Raw genomic sequence first — 23708 nt, forward strand, 5'->3', positions numbered from 1 at the left:
ATTAATGCCACAGGTGGCTTTCAGAAGTCCCAGACTCCAGCAAGAGAGACACCTCACTCTGACTCCCACTCCCCCGATGGACATCCCTTTCACATATGCTTTACCCCAACCTTACTTCTTGAGTACTTTTAGAAAATTGTGTCCACACCAAGTTATAGTTTCCTATGTCTTTATAAGTCCTTCACTTGATATCACTCTTCTATACTCTTCATCTCTGTGAGGACAGAAACACTCAGTCTTTTCACCATTGAGTAGTCAAGTGGCCAACATAGTGGGTGTAAACAAAAATCACTAAATGTCAAGTTAATGTGTTGTTCCCAATTATGTGAAGTGCTTAGATGAAATAACTAGTTTTGCATGCCCTGGGTCCAACTAATTGCTGGCTATGGGATCCAGAGCTGGTCTATAACCTCAGCTTCCTGGTCTATAAAATGGAATGCTTGAGCAGCACACAGCTATGTGGATGGTCTGGTGTCAGGGTCTGGAATGTTCTAGCTGAGAAGATGTGGTTGGGCTAGGTGTGAGGTCATCCTTTATCCCTCAAGGACAAGTTCTCCAACGCCTCAATGTATTTATTGGTCAATGTAAGTGTCATTTTGCTCAATGGAATGGAATGGAAAGTTGATCAAGGCAAGAGAACTTTTTCTGAATAAAGGATGGAAAAGAAAGAAATGTTGGCCAAACTAAGTATGAGGAATGCAAAGGACATGAAGGATACCACCCACTCTTTTTCTGGATTCTCCACTCTGAATCAACTCCTCCCTCCCTGCAAGGTCTTGGGTGATCAGCTGTCGCCTCTGGTCCTGATGCCCGGTCACAAGGTTGGCTGTGCTGTTTGGGATCTTTCTGTTCCAAGAACACTGAATCTTTGCAATGGCACTTGGCTCTGCCTGGAATGTTCTTTTGCAACCTCTTTTGTTATAAGAGTCTCAGTTGCAATGCTGTGACTTCAGAAAGCCCCCTCACCCCAACCTCGTCTAAAACAAAATCCCCATAACTCTCTCAGAGCATCCTGTTCTACTGTCTTTAGTGCCCCAAACCAGACCTTTATTATTTACTGGTTTGTTGCCTGGACTCTTGCTTCTAGAGGCCAGAACCCACACACCTAACTGCAGAGACACCCCGACCCCCAAGAACCAGCCACCAGGTGGCATCATTAACCCAGGACAGCTGGGTACCAGCTCCCCCAAGCTTGCCCCTTGATATTTGAATGCAAATGTTCTTTTCTATCCTTAGCACATTCATCAATTGTGAGTTTGGAGCATGGATTAATGGGTCTGCAGTGAATGGACCGGGACTAATCCTCTTTCACGAACAAATTAAAAGTGAAGTCTTGGGTTGATTAAAATTTAAAAAATCTTAATAAAAATTAAAAAAAAAAAAAAAAACAAGTTCTGTTTGTTTCCCCATCCACACCTGGGAGGTTTAGAGAGGAAATAACAATGGTTAGCCTATGCTATCATCTTTGGAGAGACCACCAAGATCTTCAAAACCATTACTTTTATTTCACAAGCAAATAAATGCTGGATTTAGAAGGCCAGCATTTGTCAGGTCCCAGAGTTAGAGGGAGGCCGGACAGAGGCCCTCACAGAGGCCCTCACACCTGCCTCCCAATCCAGGACGTTTTCTTCCAAACCGGGTGGCAACCCATGACCTCCAGGCCATGTGAAAGAGCCTCTTGTTCTGTGTCTTGTCAACACAGCGCGAAGTGGACTTCCGGCAAACCAGTGGGCTTTGTGGTTTGCTTTATAGTGTCATGACTACAGAAAATGGGACACAAACTTTGTTGTGAGTTTGTAATTCAGTTGGAAAAAGATATTGGGAGGGGAGATAATTATCAACTTGAGAGACTTCGCCATCCTGAAGAGGAAGGGATAGAGATGAGGGATGGCACTCCTTAAAAAAATGGGGACCATCCACGGCCACACATTTGGGCCTCTGTTGTCACCCACATTGATGAGATCAGAGTGGGCAGCATTGGCTAAGCCCTGCCAAGACTTGCAACTTCACATCTGAGTGAGGCTGTGCTGGGCTGTGGAGCTGGCCCAGGGGATTACCTTTGGGTCAGCATGCCTGCCTGGGGCCAGCACCTTGCACAAAGAGAGTCTCAGGGGTGTCCTCAGGGTGAACAGCTTTGCAGGGCATCCTCGTGGGACTGCACGGTGGAGAGTGGCCACTCTAGCCCTGGCTTGGGCTGTAGTAGGTGGTATGTTGCTTCCATGTGTGGCCAACCCAAGGCAGACCTGTCTCCCAAGGTGTGTGTGTGTGGGGGGGTCGCTGCTCCCAGCCCAGCTCCTCCCAACCTAACTGGCATTGGGGAGTTGCATGATCAGATGATGGGACTCGTCAAGCCTGAACGCTGTTTCTGGGATGCGGACCCTTAAGAGGGAGAGCATTTGTAGTGACCACTTCACTTAATCACAGGCTGTAGCAGTGAGCTATCCCATACAGCCATACAGGGGCTAAGAGACCAAGCTTTCTTCTTCCAGTTGTGGTGCATTTATGATCTACGGGAGGTATTAAATGTCACCTAAGTGTGACCGCAGGTGGTCTGGCATGTGTTATCTGTAACGCGCTTCTTTACCTACAGTCCGCTCTCTCTTTCAAATAAATGATTGAGAAGCTTCCTCTGTGCTAACTTTTGTGATCAGAGGAATTTATTTTTGGTAACTGTCCCAACCCACAAAACCAACCCCCTTTTAAGGTGGAAAAGTACAGTGTAACAATGGCATCACTGTTTTTGTGTTGGTGACATGAAAAGGTTTCAGCTCGACCCTAACACCAGTCTCTGCTGAAAGGTACTACTTCCTACGAAATAACAAACCAAATCCCAAACTGTCTGTTTACGGTCATCACGGTTCACTTCATTAAACCAAAACCCTGATTACATTCCTTTTCCTGCCCTGCCCTGAGTCAGAGCTCAGAGGCCAGGCCTGCCTGCTCTTCCCTGGGAACCATGTGGAAAAAAACACATTTGGACAAAATTGAGGCTGGCTCTTCCAGGCCCTGGAGAGGGGCTTCCTCCGCGCCTCCCCTCCCCCACCCTCTGAGGCCCCGGCTTCCTGTTGCACCTGCAGAAATTCAACTGGGAAATTCCTGGCTGAAGAAGGAAAGGGTGAGGAAGGTTACGTGCTTATGGGACAGTGCTTTAATTTGTGATAATGACACACAGGCAGAAATAGAAAAGACTGGGACAGAGCGAACCAGCCAATGGCTATGGGTGTGTGTGTGTGTGTGTGTACGTTCCTGTCTCTGTGTGTGTCAGCCTCTCCAGCCAGTCCTCTTCATCTCTCTAGCATTTCCCCTCAGGTTGCCTCACTGCTGTAAGTCTCCAGCCAGTCCTCTTCATCTCTCTAGCAGTTCCCCCAGGTTGCCTCACTGCTGATCTAAAAGCTGATCTAAAACACAGCAATGAAGTGGTATCCTCAGCTCTGTGGCTGAAGCTTTACCCTTAGGCAAAATCTCTTCGAGCAGAGATCTGGCCTCAAATCAGAGATGTGGGTTTGTGGAGCAGAAGGGAGGAGGAGATGAGTTGGGCCATGGAGGTGGCTGCTGTGGGTCCCATTCCATCTCTCAACGATGCAGGACTTCACACGAGCTCCTGTCTGTCTCTCTGGGCCTTGGGGCCTTTCCTGTAAAATACAGATAATCACGCCTGCTCACGGGGCATGGTGGCAGAAGCTAACCCTCCTCAGGCAGCCCCTCCCGTGCTAAACCTGGGCTGAACTTGCCACTGCCTTCCCTGTCGAATGTGCTGGGTGCTGCGGGCTCAGATCTGGCCCTGACCCTAACAAAGGTGTGGCAACTTCTGTCTTTGTACTTTTGGTGGCTTGGGCCATGACGTAAGATGTCCAGATACGCTTCAGAGAGATCACTGGGGAGGGAGAGGGAAGGCCTTGAGGCCCCAGAGAGAAATACGTGCAGCCATTGCGATGTTCCCACTAAGGCCTCCTAGCTCCCCTGCCACGTCTCCCGGAAAGCAAATGGAGCCCATGCTGTCGTGAACATCCAAGCACACGCCATATTGGACAACTAGCCCCAGCTTCCTGTTGGACATACAGCTACAGAGTCATCTTAGACATCCATCTTCAGAGTCCTCTTGAGCATCCACCCTCAGCGCCACCTTGGACAACCAACCCCAGCATCCTGGACACCCAGTCCCAAAACCATCTTGAACCTCCTCCCGCAGCCATCTTCTGAGTATGACTGATGACAGACACTAAACAAGGCCAGCAGAAGGACCTACTAGCTGAATCCCAGGTAACACTTTCCATATGGGAAATAATGAAGTAAATGCTAATCCCGTTGCCTCGGTAACACCCACTGTGAGGACCAGAGGCTTTTCTTTTAGGCCCTGGTATGTGCCTGGCACACAGCAGGTGCTCCCAAATTACCGCATTATTGTTATAAATAAAATGTCCACATTTTATTATAGGCTGATTCCAGGTCAGGCACCTAGACTCCAGGCAACAGAATAGATACTGATTCATGGCACTTATAGACCAGAGAGAAGGCAGACACAGGGTAAGAAACTGAAAGAGGGGAGAAATGCAAAGAGGAGTGCCCAGCTAGGTTAGGTCAGCTGTTTGTGTCAGAGACTGGCAGCCATGATGACGTAGAGAAGATAAAAGTCTACTTTGCTATGGAAGAAGTACAGAGATGGGAAGTCTAGGTTGCCGAGGCAGGGCTATGCTCTATCAGAAAATGATGTCTTCTGTTTCCTTTCTGCGGCTTAGACAGCTTAGCATAGCACTTCCATCCTCATGCTGGTCCTAACATGGCTGCTGGTGCTCCAGCCATTGTGACTACATTCTAAGACAAAGAAGAAAGCCCGTCTCCTGATTTAATTATCACCGTTTGGAAGAAATTTCTCGAAAGACTCCCTCCCCAAACATCTCCTCCTTATATCCCTTGGCTACAGATGTCTGCAAATAGGGGGAATGTCGTTTATTAGCTTCTCCCCTTCTCTGCCTTTCCAAAATACAGTATAAGAGTCTGTGAGTCAAGACGCAAAGGGAGTAGGTGGCAGTAGCAGCCTCTGCCCTGAGGACCACTCCTCGTCACAGAAGGTCATCTGGAGAAGTGACTTTTCAAGTGTGAGTCCATTAGGCAGACTGTGAGAATGACCGTCGCATGAAGCCCAGAGACGAGAACTCTCAAGTCTCCAAGGAACTCACAGGAGTGCAGCGGGGATCCTTTGCCGCTAAATGTCATGTCCTTGCTGCTTAGCGGGAGCTGACTTTAACTTAAGATGGGTGAAATCACAAGTGTCTCCATCCCGCCTCAGGAAAAGCGTGGTGACCACTCACACCCTGTGCAGGAGGTTCCACGCTGCGAAACAGCCGTGCAGGAGCGGGCAGCTGAGGCCCTGGAGTGGGAATTGAGATCCTCAACGCTGGGGCAGCTGGGCCTAGGACAAGGGGCACGGATGACCCTCTCAAACAGCAGACAGAGAGGTTAGCTTTGTGACTCTTCTGGTCACTTCTAAGAAGACCCAAGGCTCTGTCACCTACTTGCTGATTGTCTTTCATGAAAGCCCAAAGCTGTGCTGTAAAAGCGTGACTCCTGAGCCGCGGGCACTCCAGCCATCACGACTCCGAATTCCTTTTGTTCTGACCACCCCACTCCACAGTTGCGGGCGAGGGGGTCGGAGGGGACCTAGCGAGCAATGCCAGCCTGATGAATATAAAACATCCTGATATTCTTCTTCTTCTCCCTCCCCCCTCCCCCATCCTTTCAACAACTGGGCCCGTCAAGCCCACTTCAAGGAAAGGCGCTGCATCTTAAGTGAGCTCGGTCTTCTGGTACCGGTGGGAATGTCATCATGTTTCAGATGTCCGCCTGTGGCCACCTTGTGTGGCTTCCTCTGCACCCCTGCGTCCGCTGAATGTTGGCTCCCCCTGGCTTGATTCCCCATCCCATCTGCTGTAAGCTGCGCACCAACAGTTTTCCATGAGCACCTCTACACGGGAAGCCAGGCAGCAGTCCACTCGGACGCAGCGTCCTCAGCTAATGCGCTCCACGCCCCGCCTGGTCACGGGCCTTCAGAACCTTCCCGATGGGCCATGGGTCGGTGCTGACTATGTTCTGCTCCCACAAGCTGCCGACCCTCAGTAGCTGTCTGGGAAGGGAAGAACAAAGAGGCCTCAGAACTGGGGAGTAAAGGATATTTACAGGCATTCTGGAGGGGTCGGGCTGCTGTCTGTAGTGGGTGAGACGCTTTCTTGTGACTCCTCTGAACGTGAGCTGTAACTCTTTAAACGCGCCGAGTCGCGGCTAGCGGATCTGATTCTCATCTCAGAGAGCACAGCATTACTTTAATATGCGGCAGTCTAACAGGGCATTAAATCATTTTTTAAAGTTTCATCTAGTTGAGGCTGAGCCAAGGTATTCTTGGGTTGGGTTTGAACATCTACCCTTTTTTTATAGAGTTAAAAAGAAACACACGACAAAAATACCTCTGGGGTGATTTCACTCCTGCCAGCATCCACGAGGGAGCTGCAGAGGTGGGTCCTTCTGGTTTCCACAGGCTTCGTTGTCAGGGTGAGCAAAGACTCTGGGTCCCCCCACATGCCAGTCTGCAGAATGGGAGGGTCGGAGGAGGAAGGGGCCGGGCAGGGCTGGTGAAGGCTGGGAAAGACAGGCTGAGCCGGGGCTGGGCGAACAAGAGCCTTTGCCCTCTTAATGAACAGTGTTTTCGTAAAACCTTCACTCCCTGTGCTCTGCCCCTTCCCTGCCAACTCCTACTCATCACCAAGGCCCCAAGTAAGGGCAGATCTCTTGGAGCTTTTCCTCTCTCCTGCATCAAAACGCCCCCATTGCTCCCCACATTGGCCCATTTTTTGAGCCTTTTTAAAATAGTTCTCTGGAAACTCTGCTTGGGGTATGTTTGATGGTTGATCTGTCAATCAGCTGGTAAGGGAGGCTGTATCTTGCTCACCCGAGGGTCTCAGCAGCCTTCCCGAGTCCTTCGTCCCTACGTCCCAGGCCCAAATTACCGGGCCTAGGACGTAGGGTGCTGGGGCTTCCACCACCTCACGCCACCTCCAACCCAGCGCTGCTCCCACGGGCCCACGCCCTGCGGGGCTTCCCTCCCTTCTTTCACTTCATTCACTTTTGCCCCGGGCCCTCCTCCGCCTCCTGGGGCTCCCCGAGTCCACCTCCTCCCCCTCTGGTTCTTCAGAACATAGGGTGGGGAGGTAAACACGGGGTCATTTGGGGGTGTAAGGGAACTTCCTTTCAGCCTTGGCCATTTCTGGGAAGCAGCCTGCCTTGGGACGCGGCGTGATTAGGAAGAAGTGGTTGGGTAAGCAAAGGGCCGGTGGCTGCTGGAGGCCTGGCAGCCAGGCAAGCTCCTCTCCAGGCGCCCATGGTGGTTTCCCACAAGGATCTGAGAACTGGCTGGGTAGCCCGCACTCTGTCCTCATCCAGGCATCCAACCCCTCAGGAGCCTTCTCTGAGCCCTGCTGTGGAAACACAGCAGGCAGGCCTTGGGGTGTGCCACCCAGGCCTCTGCCCAGATCTGGGGTGCGGTGAGCTGCCCCAAGATGCCATGAGAGCCGCGGGTTCTGTGTCGCAAGCTGGCCTCTTCTCGGGACTGGGGAGGCGGTCTCCCCGGGCCTGGCCTCTCTCGGCCGGCTTGGCCTGTCTGGAAACAATGACAGCAGAGAGAAACAGCTTCTCAGGGGGGTTAGGGAACCACGGGGCTAATGCAAACAGCTTTGGCCGAGTGGATGCTTGAACCCGGGTGGTGGAGAGGAAGTGACAGAGACAATAGGTAGCATTGTGCCTTCTCCCAGGAAGCTCCGGTCGTGTTGTTTTCAGGAAAATCCACTCTGGGGCAGCGTGGTATGTTCCAGAGCAACAGCTTTATGTGATTATGTTCGTCCCAGGCCCCTAGGAGCCCGCCCTCCCTACCTCATTAACAGCAAGGCAGCAGGAACCAGTCATGCCAGGGGGCTCATGCCCCGATTCGTCAGGCAGAGGCCTAGCGAGTGCAGGAAGTCCTGACAACAATGGGTCTCTGGGCAGGAGCTGTCTGGAGGGCTGCAGCTTTGATGTGGGGCTTTGTTCTGATTAGGAATGACGGCCGGGACCCATCAGTGCTCAGGAAGGTGGCATAAGCCGGGGTGGCATTTGGGATGTAGCATTTTGCACCTGGGTCTGATGAGGTTTGATGGGGTTTAACACATCCAAACAAGGGCCTTTGTTTGGAGGACAAAGGCCTCCCCAGCTTGAGCCCAGGCGGAGACCCCAGTGCTCCCCAGTGCACCCCTTTCCTCCCCGTCACCTCTTGTCACTCTCCTTGTCACAGTTTAATTAGGACAAGGGGCCTTCACAGCCTCATTTCTCACTCCAGCAACTTTCTAACACTTCCTAATGAGAGCTAGGGCGAGGACCAGGGACGGAGAGAGGACCACTGAGGGCCTGGGAGGGGCTGGGCAGGGGGTGTGGAGAGGAGCTGTGCAGGCACAGAGGAAGCTCCAAACCACACAGGATCCTTGGGGAGCTAGGGATTGATCTGGGAAGAAAAGAAAAGAAAACAAATCCTAACTGGCCTTTGTTTTCTGGGTGGCCCGACAGTAATTTCCCCCAAATTCTCTATGGTTCTGGAAAAGAAAGCAAAGGACCAGTCCCTGTTGACTTTGTGACTTTCAGAACTTGATCACAAGGGCCATTAACACCTAACGTTCTTCTAACACACACACAAGGGTTTCCCAGACATTGAGCTCCACGCTGTCCTGGGGACAGTATCCAACCTCCCAGCGTTCTCCGGGACACAGAGCATGCTGGCCCCTAGATAGATGAGGATTTCACATCTCCTTGGAGATGTTGTCCCCCAGAGCAGGAGGGATGGATGATCCCTCTGTATCCTTGTTAGTATTAGTCAGTATAGTTCTGGTGCTGCTGCGGTAACAAACACCCAAAATGGGAATACTTAAAACACACAAAGGTTAATTCTCCGGCTACATGTCTACGGTGGGCCAGGAGGAGCTCTGCTCCATACACCCAGGCTTTGGGCCCTAAGCTGCTGAAACATTGTTCCACCATTGATGACAGTGGTATTTGGTTTGGTAGAGGGAGAAAGAGATCAGTAAGAGAAAGACACTTTCCAGAAAAAGAAGGTGACTTAATGAATCGAGTAGGTGGCTGGTGTGGTAGGAATGAGAGCCAGGCTGGGGGCTGGAGCTCCGTTGGCCAGGAGGAAACCTTGCTCGTCAGGGAGGCCTGGGCTGCGCAGCCAGCATCTCTGGCCCTCATCCCTGCCCACCATGGTCATCGTGTAGTTCACCAAGAGAGGCCCAGGAACCTGGCCAGAGTTGGTTCTGATGTATCCCATTTCTTCCCTGGGGACAGTTTTCCTTTCAAAAATTTTTTTACCAAAATAATAATAATGAACAACTATATACCGTAGATATTTTATGGGGGTGGAATGGGGAATGGGGTCAAAAATGGAGGTGGGGGAGTGCACAGGACTATGGTGATGGTACATGGGTGAACTGGTGATGGGAAGCCCAGGGGGATTCCAACTGAGATGGAAAAAGGCACAAAATGATGTAAAAATAAGCAATAATAGTAATAATAAAATTTTCCTCCAGTTGGTGAGGATCAGTAACGTCCCTCCTGGAACAGAGACTTAACTTTTAATGATGACACTGAACCTCTATTGCCACTCGAAGTCTTTATGGACTCTGGATTGGGGGCAAAGGGGTGAGGGGTTGACACAACTTTCTTAGGAAACGACTTGACAGAATCTACGGAAGTGGCATGGGCTCTCTGTCCCAGGAATCTGACCCCAAGTGTGTACCCCAGGAAAGCAAGGACTGGCGCTCTCCGGAAGACATGGGCAAGCGTGTTCACAGCAGTTTTATCCTCGTGAACCAGGGCACACACAAATGTCCATAAAAAGTAGGACCGATAATGTGGTTTGCCCATGCCAAGGCAAGGCTCATGGCAGTGAGAACGCACACGCCCAGCTCTCCGAGCAACGGCCTGGGATCTCGCAGAACCTTGCGAGCAGGCAGCAGGCAGGACAAGTGTGCGACTCAGTGACTCCAGGGTGGACAGAGCGCTGTAGGGAACGACATCAGGACTGGCGCTGCCTGGGGTGGGCTGTCGACAGCAAGGGAAGACGACCTGTAGTGGCAGGGAATGATGTTGTTGTTGTTTATAAAGATTTATTTATTTATGCCTACAGAACTGGGGTGCAGGCCAGAGGTGCAGGGGCAGTGAAAGGCTTCACCAGAGACAGAGTGGGGAGGAGAATGGGCAGATCAACAAAGCACACTGCTGAGGGGGGCGGTGGGGAGACAGGAGAGGTCTGCCTCGCCATGTGGGTCAGCTCCCTGGCCGGGGATCAAACTCGTGCTGCAGTGGCTGCCGAGAGCTACGTGTGTGTGTGTGTGTGTGTGAAAACCACCCAGATACACCTTCACATGTGTACATGTTACCTGTGTGTGTTATCAAAGGAGTGGTACACATGTCTCCTGTGTCTGGCTCTTTCTGCAACTTTTAGAGAGGTTTCCTTAATGAAGAATTGGTGATCCCACACAAAATAGGGCAGTTGTCACGTTGCCTTCTAGACTTGGAGTCTCTCTGGGGAGAATGTTCTAGTGACAGGACTTTCTCCCCTTGAGGAGATAACCCCTGTCCCCTCCACTCTGTGTTCAGGCTTGTACAGCAAATAGTTTCAACTTTCAGATGTCATCTTCCTAGCAAAGTGTTCTCATTATGGTCTAATTACCTTGACTATTGGAGACAGGAAGTGAAGCCCTGAGCTACTGAACTTGGGGAAAAGAGAAAAGAAAAGAATGATTTCCTACTAATATTTTTAGTTTCCAAATGATCACTGCTTAGTCTCCTCAGGGCTATCTGGGACATTAAAAATGCTGCTTAATTATATATTTTAACAGGAAGTCACAAGCAAGGGCCAAAAAAAGTTGTTTTACTCTTTTGGCTAAATAAAAATAAATGTGTGCATACAAGCTATAAATAAGTATATCTCATATTTTGAAATGCCTGATCACATATTTGCTTAAGGAAATTTTGCACAGCTTGGGACAAATAATATATGGCATATATTTTCCTCTGAAGGATATAAATATACAAATAAATATACGCTTAATTCTGTAAAAATTGTGTAATGAGTTTTGGTCAATAGAGTCCCTTTTCCTTCATGCATTTTTATGGCTGGTGTTAACAGTGTAGGTAAAGGAACTCAGTGAAAGAGATCACAGTGAGAAAATCCCATGAAGTAGGGCGCCTTTTTTTCTGTCGAGGGCTTTATACCACAGCCATCTAGACACCGCCCCCCACCTCTGCCACAGAGAGCGTTTCTTCTGAGGGGACGGGAGAAGTGGATCCCTCACTGATTTCTCATTGTTCTTGCAAAATATATGTTCCGCCTACAAGCCCAGAGAATAGCCTCAGCAGCAGCATTTCTGTGTCGTTTGCTGCCAAAGTCTGTGATATTGGATACTACATGAAAACTAAGAAAGCAAGGAAGATAGACGTGGAAACACCGAGACACAAAATCTGTATATTTTATTTCAAAGGGAAACTCTTCGTGAATGTTTCTCCCTGGCCCTTTGGAGACACATTGAACATGGGTGCACTTTTAACCAAGTAAATTAAACTTGCTTTAAAGCAAGATGAAGCCGCTGAATTGCTTCTTGGTGGAGAGATCCACTTAGATGAGTAAAAACATGCCAGGTCCCTTGAAACAGAACCCCGCACAGGAAATAATTAATAGGCCCCCTACCATTTTAAGGAAATATTCAGCAAATGGACTTTGTCCTCTATCAAGCCAAGGAAAGAGTTGTTTTTAGGGTCAACCGGTGTAGATTCCACATGGCTTTTGTGCAAGGGATAGAACTTCAAAAATGGTTTTCAGTCCCTCTTAAAGAACATCTGTGTATTTAGTGGAAACCAGTGGTTATTCTTAAAATTGATTTAAAATGACTGAAAAATGGCAAAGTTCAACAGTAATGCAGTTCTCACTACTACTGTACACTTCTCTTACTTATTTTCTAAAGCCTGCGAGAGACTGTGGACTACTTAGATTTGCTTTTCATACTGACATGTAAATGACTTAATTAAGGACGCAAGATTTGATGGCAGATACAATCATATTGCTGGAGGTGGTGGAGCTATATTCAGAAACAACCCAAGTCTCCTTCCATGGGTAAATAAAGAAAATGTGGTGAAATATATTTATTTATGTAATATAGAAAATGTAAATATACTATTTAGCCATAGAAATGAAGGCAATCTTGTCATTTGCAAGACCATAGATGGAGGGCTTTATGCTAAGTAAAATGAATCAGACAGAGGAAGATAAAAAAGCCACATGATCTCACTTCTCTGTAGAATGTAAAAACGATAATCAACAAAAAACCAGGCTCATAGATACAGAGAACAGAATGGTGGTTGCCAGAAGGAAAAGGCTGGGGGTGGGTGATGGTGGGGATGGCTGGAAGGTCAATTTTATCTAAAAACAAGCCCAAAACTTATGTGTTCATACAACTCTCATAGACAGTCAGAACCAACGATGGAAATTTCACTGGACGTGGGCAATTGCGTTTTGTAGTCTAATAACTCTACTCAGACAGCCTCTGGACTCGGAGCAGGGTCTGGACCAGCAGCCCCGGCGTCTCCGACATTGCTTGGGGAAGAGTTATGTCAGCGCTGATTACCTGTTACTGCTTAGAATCTGCAATCCTGCAGACCCGGGCTCTTCTGTGCCGGTGTGAGTCTAAGAAGCGGCCCCTAATGTGGGGTGACTTCTACACACCCCACCCAGGTCTCGTAAGTGAGGGGCCCAGGTCAGAGTCACAGCTGGGCCTTCAGCATGGACCTTAGATTTCATTCAGATAAGACTGAGAGCCCAGAGCAGGGACAGCCGTGGTCCTCAAAGTGCGCGGTCGCCGTGGGCTGGTCCTGCCTGAGGTGCGCCCTGTTCTCGCCACCACGAGGGCCGGGCGCGGGGTCCCTGCCTGACCCCTCCACCGCAGCCTTGAATCCCGTCTCCGAAATGTCCTAAGTGGATTCTCGGAGCCGTGTTTGCTGTGACTGCTGACCGGCCACGGTGTAAAGGTAAAAGAAGCCACGCAAGGTTGTCTTCCCGAAGGCAAACGGTTTGCAGCCAAGGTGGACTCGTGGGTTTTCGCGGGTCTGGCAGGGAAGCCTGGCACAGAGGTGCCCGCTGCACAGATGGGCTCAGGGACTGTTTCGGTGCCAGACGACTGCCTACTCCACGGAGAGCCGGCCCGCTTCAGGGGGCGAGCATGGTCTGGGGCAGGAAGGCACGCGTCCTTTGTCCCCTGTCTCGGGAATATCGCCCTGAGCCCCGCGGCCCTGACCAGTGTCATCTCTGCGCAGGCGCAAGCTTAGTCTCTCTCTGTCATTTGGCTTCAGCCAACCTCATGGTCTGCTGAAACCCGGCCAGATGGAGGCAGGAGGCAGCTTTGGGGGGGCCGGCCCTGTGCAGTCCAGGGTGTGATTGGGTCCTTAGTCCTCCTTCTCCACTGTGGGCCCAGGGAGGCCCCCTGGATAACGTGTTCCAGGTGTTCGGTCTCAAAACAAAGAAGCTTTTCTCTGTTGCCTGAGAATGAAGAGTCCCTGATAGTTGCATAAAGTTTTTCCGAGATGGTAATATTTGGTTACAGCGAGATCTGTTATTTCACAGGAAATGCTGCAGAGGTGACCGTAATTTGATTCACGAAGTAACTGGGAAAACTCAAAACAGGGGCAGAGGGGTGGGGGTGGGATGGGGGCCCAGCTCATTAAGGCACTCTTCAGCGGGGGCCATGTCCAGCCCTCTGAGCCGAAACCCACACAACTGGGTGCCCAGGACACCTTCCTGGGTCAGGGCCTCTGGGCAAGTTTTGCTGACTTTTTTTCTAAGTACAACACCTGAAGCAGTTTTCATGACCCATGTTATTCCACCTGATTTAGTCTTTCCAGCAATCGCAGTGTGTCCCTCCAAAGCCCAAACAAACAGTATCTAAAGGAACTAAATCCACTATTTCAAAGTGTCAAAAGTCAATAGCTACAAATTTGCTGGGTGTGCTATTGTAATTTGGTACCTAAAGCACAATCTTATAAATACGCAAGGTAACTTGAAAAAATACGACAGGTCGGCACTTATTGTTTAACTCACATCTTTCCAGCAATGTTGACTCATAGCATTATGTATCCATTGAGTAAATCCATGCCAATTAAGATGTATATCAATTAATGTGATTTAAATTAATATCATTTGATATTCAACTCATAATGTGTGTGAATGACTCCAAGTCTAATTCACTGCCGTGTATTTTATCTGAGATCAAGAACTCAACGTGGGAGTAATGTTTAATGTGGGAATGATGAGATAAAGGTTTTCATCGGTTCTCTGATTTAATGATAGTGTCTGAAAGAGTCAGTTCTTGCTGTCTGGGATTGGGCGGCCCGAGGAACTCCCTGAGAGGGTGAGGATTCTTTATGGAGAAGTAGGAGGAGCCCTCAGATTCCCTCTGGCTCCCAATGCCAGGAAGGAACTGGCCACTATCCCAGAGGAAGAGCCAGGACCACTTTGCAGACTAATAGTGCTAATGATGAACTCTTCCTTTCTCACTCTTTTCAGCCCACTTGTTAGAGAACAGACTTAATGTGTGGCAGGACTTGGGGTGAACCATGGTTGAGGACTTGGGGGCAGGTAGGAGGCAGGGGTTGGGAGTGGCATACTTGGGGACCTGGGAATAGGAGGGACCCAGGAACATGGGAACTTGGAGTTACCAATCCCTTCCAGACCCACGTTCCTGGTCTCCCACCTGCAGGGTGCTCCCAGCGGGCACAGACTATGGACAGCACTGGGCAGCCAGAACCCGTTGGTCAGGTCACAAAAGGCATGGTCTGGAAACATTTGGCTGTGATGGCTGAAGTGTTCTTTGGCTTATTTGCCTAGGCTTCCCAGAGGTCCGCACCACAGCAGCTGGAGCCTGCTTGTATAAATAAGGTAGACACATGCTGTAAAATAATTACATACCTGACCCCCCCACCCTGAGCCGCAGTAGGTTAAAGCACAGCATTAAGAAGCTAAAGCCACTGCAGCATGAGTTCGATCCCCGCTCCAGAGGTGACCCACGGGGCGCGGCTGACCTCCCCTGACCCGCCCGCTGCTCCCCTCAGTAGTAGACTTCGTCAGTCGGCTTATTCTGCTCCCCACTCTGTCTCTGGTGAATCCTCTCACAGTTCCTGCACCTCTGGCCTGTACCTCAGATCTGTATGCAGAAATAAATAAATCTTAAAAAAAAAATTACATACCATTCTCTCTCCACCTGCTTTCCTAGATTTTAATGTATTTTGCCTTTCCACTTTTCTAGTCAAGCCGAACTAAAATCTGGTTATCCCCTCCCTCTTCAGGTGATGTCCTGGGTCTTCCTGTTCTTCATTTTCACTTACAATAGTCTTCAAATACTCTACTCATCCTTCCGTGATTACTGGCATTATTAACATACTAGAATTGTTAAATATATTAAAAATCATCAGTAAATATGCAGATGATTTACATTGTAATGTTTTCCACCTTTCTCAAAATTGTGAAAACCATTAAAGAGATCAACAAATACTTAATGAAAATACTTAACAACAGCACATGTTAAATAGCTCTTCATTCCTCAGTATGCTAATTTTCTTCATCTTTAAAATGAGAGGAGTCGAGTTAGCTGAGGTTATCTGAGACTAACCTAAAATGTCCTAAAATGTTCTTGGGTTTTCTACATTCAACTCAGTCCCCTCCAGAATAAGTTCCTCCAGGCTTACTTTTCCAGCTTGAATCACAAGAGTTTAGTAGGAACAATGAACAGCTGTGGACTTCCCCCATGGCCCACATAACTAACATCGGCTCTTTCCATCTCCGTGTATCCTTGTAAATCGTGTGAAGTTAAGTTGCAGCCATTACAGTCCTTTACTGCCCAAGACCTCCTCATGCCCTTCCTGGAAACGAGGGCGTCCTTCTGTATGATATATTGCTACCACCCCTAAGAAAACGCCTATGGCCAGAGGCCGTGACACTGACACGGAGGAAGACACCAGGTCTCCTTAGTCTCTGTCATTAGTCACCCCATCGCCTCCGCTTGCACTTGTCCCCAGGACATCAGTGTTTGCGAAGTGATTGCAATTAGTACCTGATGTGCCCTGGTATTCTCTAGTTGGTATTTCTAGAGTCCAATCGAGAGGCTGGTTTCGATTCAGGTTTCGGTTATGGGCTGTGTATCAGCTACTCCCTGGAGGATGTTGGCAGTAGCCAAAGAGGCCTACCTGGAAAGTGTCCACTACCTGGAAAGTGTCCACTACCTGGAAAGGCAGGGCCTCAAGCACTTAGCTGGCTTGCAGCAACTCCCCTACCAGTCTCTCCTTGCCTCAGTTTCCTCATCTGGGGAGATTAGCAGTATCTTCCTGTAGCTCTGTTGAGAGGATTCACTGTGTCGAAGCCAGGAAAGCGCTCAGGACAGTGCCTGACACACAAAAGCTTGGGTTAATGAGAGCTTACCAAGACATGTGTTCATCCAGAGAACTCTGTGAAGATAGCTCAGCATGAACACAGCAGGGGTCACTGAAGGCGATGGACCAGATGGGTCCTTGTGCTGGTTCTGTGCAAGTCATGAGGGAGCAGTGTGGGCACCCTGGGACGCCCCTCCTTCCCCACGACACACAGACTCCACGTGCACAGGCATGTTGCATGGGCTCTCAAGTGCCCACAATTACCCCCACCTCCAAGTTCCATCCCTGAAAAACGCGCAGCTCAGTATGGCGTCGGGGCCTGTTCAATACAGTTCGTTATGCCCCGTGACCCTGGTCGACCTGCTGCTCGCTTTACTACACTCTGCCGTGAAGGCCAGTCAGAGCGCTTTGGTGGGTGCCACTGGGCAAGCATCGCAAGACTGGCTTTCCCTGAGATGCACAAATGACAGGTAGAGGCTGGACACCAAGAGGCATTTTTCTGGGAAGATAGGACTTGAAAGTCTTTCTCTAAGCGACGTGGACCTGACCTGGGGAGTTCCAAAGTTCAAATTAGAACAGAAAGCTGAGAAGAAAGGAGACATTGTGTATTACAAGGGGCCAGTGGCCTGGGAGGACTCCTCACTGAAGGAGCTGAAGGAGAAGCGGTCCTGACTACTTTGGACGTGCTCTTAAACACGCCCATAAGCTCCCCGAATCTCGGGGAGGCGTTTGGGGCCCCGTTGGAGGTGGTGCCCAGTGCTCGGCAATGGCAGGCTCTGAGGAAGGAGGGAAAGGAGGAAAGTCTTGTCTGCTCCTGACCGCATCAAGGGCCCTGCATGTCCCCTGGCTTGTCCTTCCCGCTTTATTACTGACCTGGTTTGTGACTTCAGGCAAAGGACACTCAGGATTGTCACGTACTAAGTAACAGAAGAGGGTGAAGCACCCCTTGCCCCCTCTTTTCCAGTCTTTTCGAGTGCTACAATCCTATATGTCACTAGCATACTATCCACATTCTAGCTTTATTTCTTTGGATGTTTTATTGTTTCCACTTGAATCATTTCAGAACATAGATGACTGTTTAAATAGCCAATGGCCATGTAAATCAGTATTTTTTTTTTTAAGATTTACTATTTACTCATACAGAGCTGAGGTACAGGCTAGAGGTGTGGGAGCATTGAGAGAATTCACCAGAGACCCAGTGGGGAGCAGAACAGGCAATGGACTGCTGAGGGGAGCAGCGGGCAAGACAGGAGAGGTCTGCCATGCCGTGTGGGTCACCTCCGGAGCGGGGATCGAACTTGCCCTGAGGTGGCTATGGCTGGCTTGCAGTGCTATGCCCTAACCTGTTGCACCACCAGGGAGGGCCAGGTAATGCCATTTTTAATTTAAGAAAATCTTGTCTTCCTAAGAAAAGTAAGGGTGAGGCTTTTTGGTGAGGCTTATTTACAAGCAATTCTAATAATACTTCACAGCTGTGTCTTGGGGGTGGGTATCCAGCCCCCCAAAGAGGCAGCTTCGAAAGGCAGCACCAAGTTCCGTCTGGCGGCTTGGCATCCGTCTGTTTTGTTCATCATGGCTTGTGCCGGTCCAGCACAGCTGTGCTGAAAGAGACACCCCTCAGCTAGATGCTCCTCCTACTCCCGTGCACGTCCCCACAGGTCCATCTGCACGCATTTCAGCTGCTTCCAGTTTCAAGAAGCATTTAGCTAAACAATAAATTCTATAAATTACTATATTTCCTCAGCCAGAGATCATAGCACTGGGATTAAATAAATTATTTTCTGCTTTCCTTGAAAATACTGTCCCAGGGCTATTGAGAGTCAGTGACATTTACAAATTATACTTACAGCAAGATTACTTTGAATTCAACCAAAAAAATTTTTTCCACTTCTGATTTTATACCAGGGCCTTCTGTCACTAAGTCCATATTACCAAGCTCTTTCTTGTTAGTTTCTCATAATGTACATGGAAGAAACAGGAGCAGGATCCAGCTCAATGATTTGAGTTTATTTTTATGAACAAAACTCTTGGTGCAAAAATCATCAGGGTAAAAGTCCAGCTGTTAAATATAAAAAGTTCCACATTTCCTTTTGTTAGATGGTAGATTATTTCCTTTCCAGAAAGAGGGCTAGAGCTCAGTGGTCAGATAATAAGCTATTTTCCGTGAGCTGTAAGACACCATCATTTTTCCTATGAAGATATTAACTGTTTAACTTACACTGCTGATTTTACAGTGTCTGTGTGTGTGTGTGTGTGTGTGTGTGTGTGTGTGTGTGTGTCTTGGGGAGAATATGCACCAGCACCCTTCTTGACTGTGTTTATGTTCACCAAGTTAGATGATAAGTTTGCCAGAGTTCACCATCCAAAACGCAGGTAAGGCTGTGCTTAGTTGGTGCCTGAAAACACCAATGAGGACGGCAGGAAAGGAGAGATGCTCACATCGTAAATAAAGTCCAAAACAAAGAAATTAGCTAAGGTGTGGAAAATGCATGTGCAAAATGACCTAGTCCAGAATTATGCAAACCTGGCAGTAGAAAGCCTTTGCAGCTTGCAGAAGGTTGAAAGATTTCCTTCGCTGATGGTTATCTGCTGCTGATTACCTGGTTTTAAAGGTAAGAGCAAAATGTGCTCACGCCTCCAAGGATAACATTAATCCCTTTTGCAGAAAACCTCGCACTGCATATAACACAGGGCTGGAGAATTTCACTTTTTTGCCTTATCTCTGCCATCCATCTGGCCTGTCAGACCTGTCACATACCTGCAGCCTACAGCCTGGAAATCAGGGACTTTGATGTTCTAAAGGATGCTTTATCTCGGGTAATTTTCTCCAATTCTTACGTTATTGTGTAGGATGCTCAGAGATGCAGAGAATGAGCATGGCTTTGTCTACTAAGATCAGAGCAATTTGCAAGCTTTACTGAGGGACAAGGTTTAATAAAGGGACTTTTGAGCTGAAGTCTGTCAACAGGAGTGGGAACTGGCAAGACATCAAGCTCTATGATTATTGATATAAGCATCAGTGGGCAGAGAGAAAAGCTGTGGGCATGTGAAATTCCTCCTAGCCAGAGCAAAAAGCTTCCCAGCTTATTACTGGCTTAATATAGATTAATTTTTTTTAATTAAGAAGGGAATTTATACACATAGGGGAAGAAAAGTCAACTCCATGATGGAAGGCCAGTCTCCCCTCCCCCTCCCAAAATATCCATTTTTGTCTTCTTCTCCAGGGAAGTCACTGCTACCCGATTTGTGTGGGAGTAAATATTCCAGGGGTTCACCATGCAGGGTCCTCCCCCCTGAGAGCTCCCCACCACAGGGAGCTCCCTCCATCCTGCCTCCCACTCTCCACTAACCTGTGCATTTTGTAGGTTCTTCCTTCAAGGTGACAGCGGTTCACTCTACTATGCTCTTGTTCTGGGCTCTGTTGCCTACTTTTCATCCTCTCAACAGTCCTATGAAGTAGGTATAATTTTAAAGTCCATTTTACAGATGGAAAAACCAGGGCACTCGGGGGGTGAAATTGGGCCGCTAGCCTGAAGGGGTCTGCCCAGCTCCCCACCCAGACTCTGCTGAGACCCCCCACTGCCCCAGGACAGCCGGGGCACTTGACGGGACTGTGGACATCACTCAGCATATATGGCGGCAAACACAGCGATAAACTGAAACCCATGAACCCGCGAACCCAGCCCAAAAGCCAGATCCTGTATGAACTCGTTTGTCTACATTGCTCATAACAAAATCATTTTTGTTCATAGCTAATCACCTCTAAAGAATGTTTCGTTTCGTTTTGCTTTTTTGTTCTTTACAAATACGGTGTCATAGGTCCTTAACTGTGTTTTATTCATTTCTGAAGGTGCCATAATTTACTTAACCCGTCTCCTAACTGATGTCTCTTTGGGTAGTTTGGCTCTAAAGTGGTGACAGAATCTCCTTCTTGAGTGAATATTCTGAAGGATGACTCCTGGCTCCCTGAGTCAACACGTAGCTAGGTAATGACAAATTCACTTGCCAAGAGGTTGTCCCTTTCTTGACTGGTGAATGGTGAATCCTGCTTTCTAACAACATGCAAAATTCAACTTTTTTTTATCATTGTCAATTTGTAAGGTAGAAATTTTCTATCTTACACTTAAAATCTCAAACTAAATGAAAATACATGAAATTTATTTTTATTTAATAAAATTGAAGATTAAAAGTTGGCAGCCATTCATATTCCTTACTTATTTCATTGTTAATTTTCTATCCTACTGCATCTCAACAGATCATTGTTTAATGTGGAAATCAGCCCTTGATCTTGTCAGTGACCATCCTTTCCCCCATTGTCATTTATTATCTGACTCTGTTCATAACCATTCTCCCTAAGCAGAACTATACAGTCACATTTGTAACTCAAAACATTTTGTACAAGGCCTTCTGAGAGCACCCCAGAGTATTTGTCTGATTATGCTTCCATCATACTTGCTTTACTGTGTTTTAATTCTTCATTTTTTTGTGGTTAAAAACTTAGCCTGAGATATATGCTCTTAACAGGTTTTCAGGTGCAGTGAACAGCCTGGCGACCCGGCAAGTGGTTGAGAGCAGGCCTCTAGAACGGACTCACCTGGCGTCATGGCCTTTACAGCCCATGGATGATTAGCAGCGGGCAGCCCTCCCTCCTTCCCAACCCAGGCAACCACCTTTCTATTCTTCTTCCATGAGTGTGACTGCTTCGGATACCTCGAATAAGTGGAATCGTATGGACCTGTCCTTTTGTGCTGGGCTTATTTCATCTCCTTGAGAGTCCGCTCCACCGCCCCGCAAGGCAGGATTTCTTTCTTTGTTCAGGCTGGGGTAACACTCCATGTGTACACACGCCACGTGTTCTACCCTCACCTTCCATGGTATTTCTGTGAACTGTTCCTGAGTTTCAGTCTAGTATTTTGGCAATCTCACCTTCTGTCATTCTTTCATTATTCTAGAAAGTTCCGGTGAGCTGCAATGAGATAAGGATCACTCTCTTATTTCTTGCAGATTGCTGCTCAGATGCCCCAACTCTAACTTTGAATCCTCAACCCTTTTATTCAGATTTGGAATGCAGTTTTGATCTTATGCCAAATTCCCATATGCATCTAGCCTGTTTCTGGACTTGTTGCACAGTTTCATTGCTTTTTTGGGCTATTTGTGCACAAAAACCAAACTGCAGTTTTGTAATATTTTTACATATGGTAGGGCAGATCCTACTCTATTGTTCTTGGGCTTTCATGATTCTCCTGGAAATCATCAGGTGTTTATTTTTTTTTCTAGGTAAATTTACTACTATTTTATATAGTCAAAAAAAAAAAGGAAGATTAATGTGACTATCACATTAATTTGGGGGAAGTTGTCACCTTTGCACCCCTGAGCGTTTCTCCAGTAAGACAGTCTTCCCCATCTGGGAGAGGGAGTCTTCTCTTGTCTTCCTAACCTACAGTTTCTTTACATAGGGCCTGTGTATATCTTAAAAACGACGCTCTCAGATGTTCCTTTTTGTTATTTATTCCTTACCTCCATTCTATTTTGAATCATTGCCTCCATATAGAAAAGCTACTGGTTTTTGGATCCTGTTTCCAGCATCTAACTAAATTCCCTTATTGTTTCTAATAGTTTTTCAGTTGATGTGTGTGTGAGAGAGAGAGAGAGAGAGAGAAAGTGTGTGTGCCTGTGTCTGGGGACATACTGTTCTGTCATCTGCTAATAATGAAAAATTTCCTTCCTTTCCAATTTTAATGCATTTTTTTTCTCTTGTCTAATTATATCAGCTAGTGATTCCTGTACAATTTTACATAATTGTGTAATTGTGAGTGAGCATCCTCTGGCCTCTCCCACTGTCACTGGAAATACTTCTAATACTTTGTCACTAAGCATATGCTGCCTTGTGTGTGTGTGTGTGTTTGTAACATACTGGTGAGTCCTTGTTTCTATTTTATTAAGATATGAAATTATGAATTATATGACATTAATAGGTCCCATTCCTAAAGCTATTGGTCAGTTAATTTAGTCTTATTCTTTTTGACCTATTCTGTGCTGTATTAATAGGCTTCCTAATGGCAACATTCTTGTTTCTTGAATTGAACTCCCTTTGGCTGTAGTGTATTTTTATTTTGAAGCATAGCTGGATTATTTAGACTGTTGGAGCTATGTTCATGAGTGAGATTGATCTGTAGCTTTCTTTTAGGAAACATTGCCAGATTTTATCAACATGAAATTTTTTGCTCAAAAAAACTGATTTGCTAAGTGCAACACAGTATCTTAGATTGGTCCCTGGAATAGAGAAAAGTTAGTGAGGGAAAAACGCTGAAATCTAAACAAAACCTGTAGCTCAACTAATAGTTTTTTTTTTTTTTTTTAAAGATTTACTTATTTATACATACAGAACTGGGGTACAAGCCAGAGGTACAGGGCAGTGAGAGGCTTCACCAGAGACAGAGTGGGGAGCAGAACAGGCAGATGGATGAAGTACACTGCTGAGGGGAGCAGCGGGTGGGTCAGGAGAGGTCTGCGGCGCCATGTGGTCTCCTCCAGGGCAGGCGGGGATCGAACTCATGTGGAAGTGGCTTAAGCTTCTTAGTGCTGCGCTTTAACCCGCTGCGCCACCAGGGAGGGTGCAACTAATAGTTTTATAATAGTGTTAATACCTTTCTTTTGATAAATGACTCTGATTATATAAGATGTTAACACTGGAGAAATTAAGAGATGTATTATGGGTTCTGTCTTAATCTCTTTGCAGCTAAAAGCCTAAAAGCATCTCAAAATAAAAATTTTATACTACAAAATAAAAAATGATTCAGAAACTTTTCTCGCTTCATTAGCAATTTATGGAACAGTGTTTTTGAATGTTTGAAGGAATTCACCTATAATATCAATTGGATTGAGTGTTATCTGGAAAGTAACTTTTTGATAACTTAAAATTTCTACTTTGCAAATCGTCTGATTTCTAATTTCAGTAATTTATATTTTCTTAGGAAAATCATCTAAATTTTCACATTTATTTTTGTGGAATAGAATAGGCTAATTATTATTTCAAGTTTTTCCTTTGAAATTGAAAATTTTACTATTTTTCTTTCTGTTCATGGTTTCTCCCTTCTTTGATTTAGTTGTTTACTTTTATTAATAAGAGTAATTTAATTATCTAATTTATCCATTTTTATGAGAGGAATGGGGAACAGCTCCTGGACTTGTTTTTTTTTTTTTTTTTTTTTAGAAGACGGCAT

Source organism: Condylura cristata, unplaced genomic scaffold, assembly GCF_000260355.1.
Source record: "Condylura cristata isolate star-nosed mole 26May11 unplaced genomic scaffold, ConCri1.0 scaffold00035, whole genome shotgun sequence".
Taxonomy (NCBI): domain Eukaryota; kingdom Metazoa; phylum Chordata; class Mammalia; order Eulipotyphla; family Talpidae; genus Condylura; species Condylura cristata.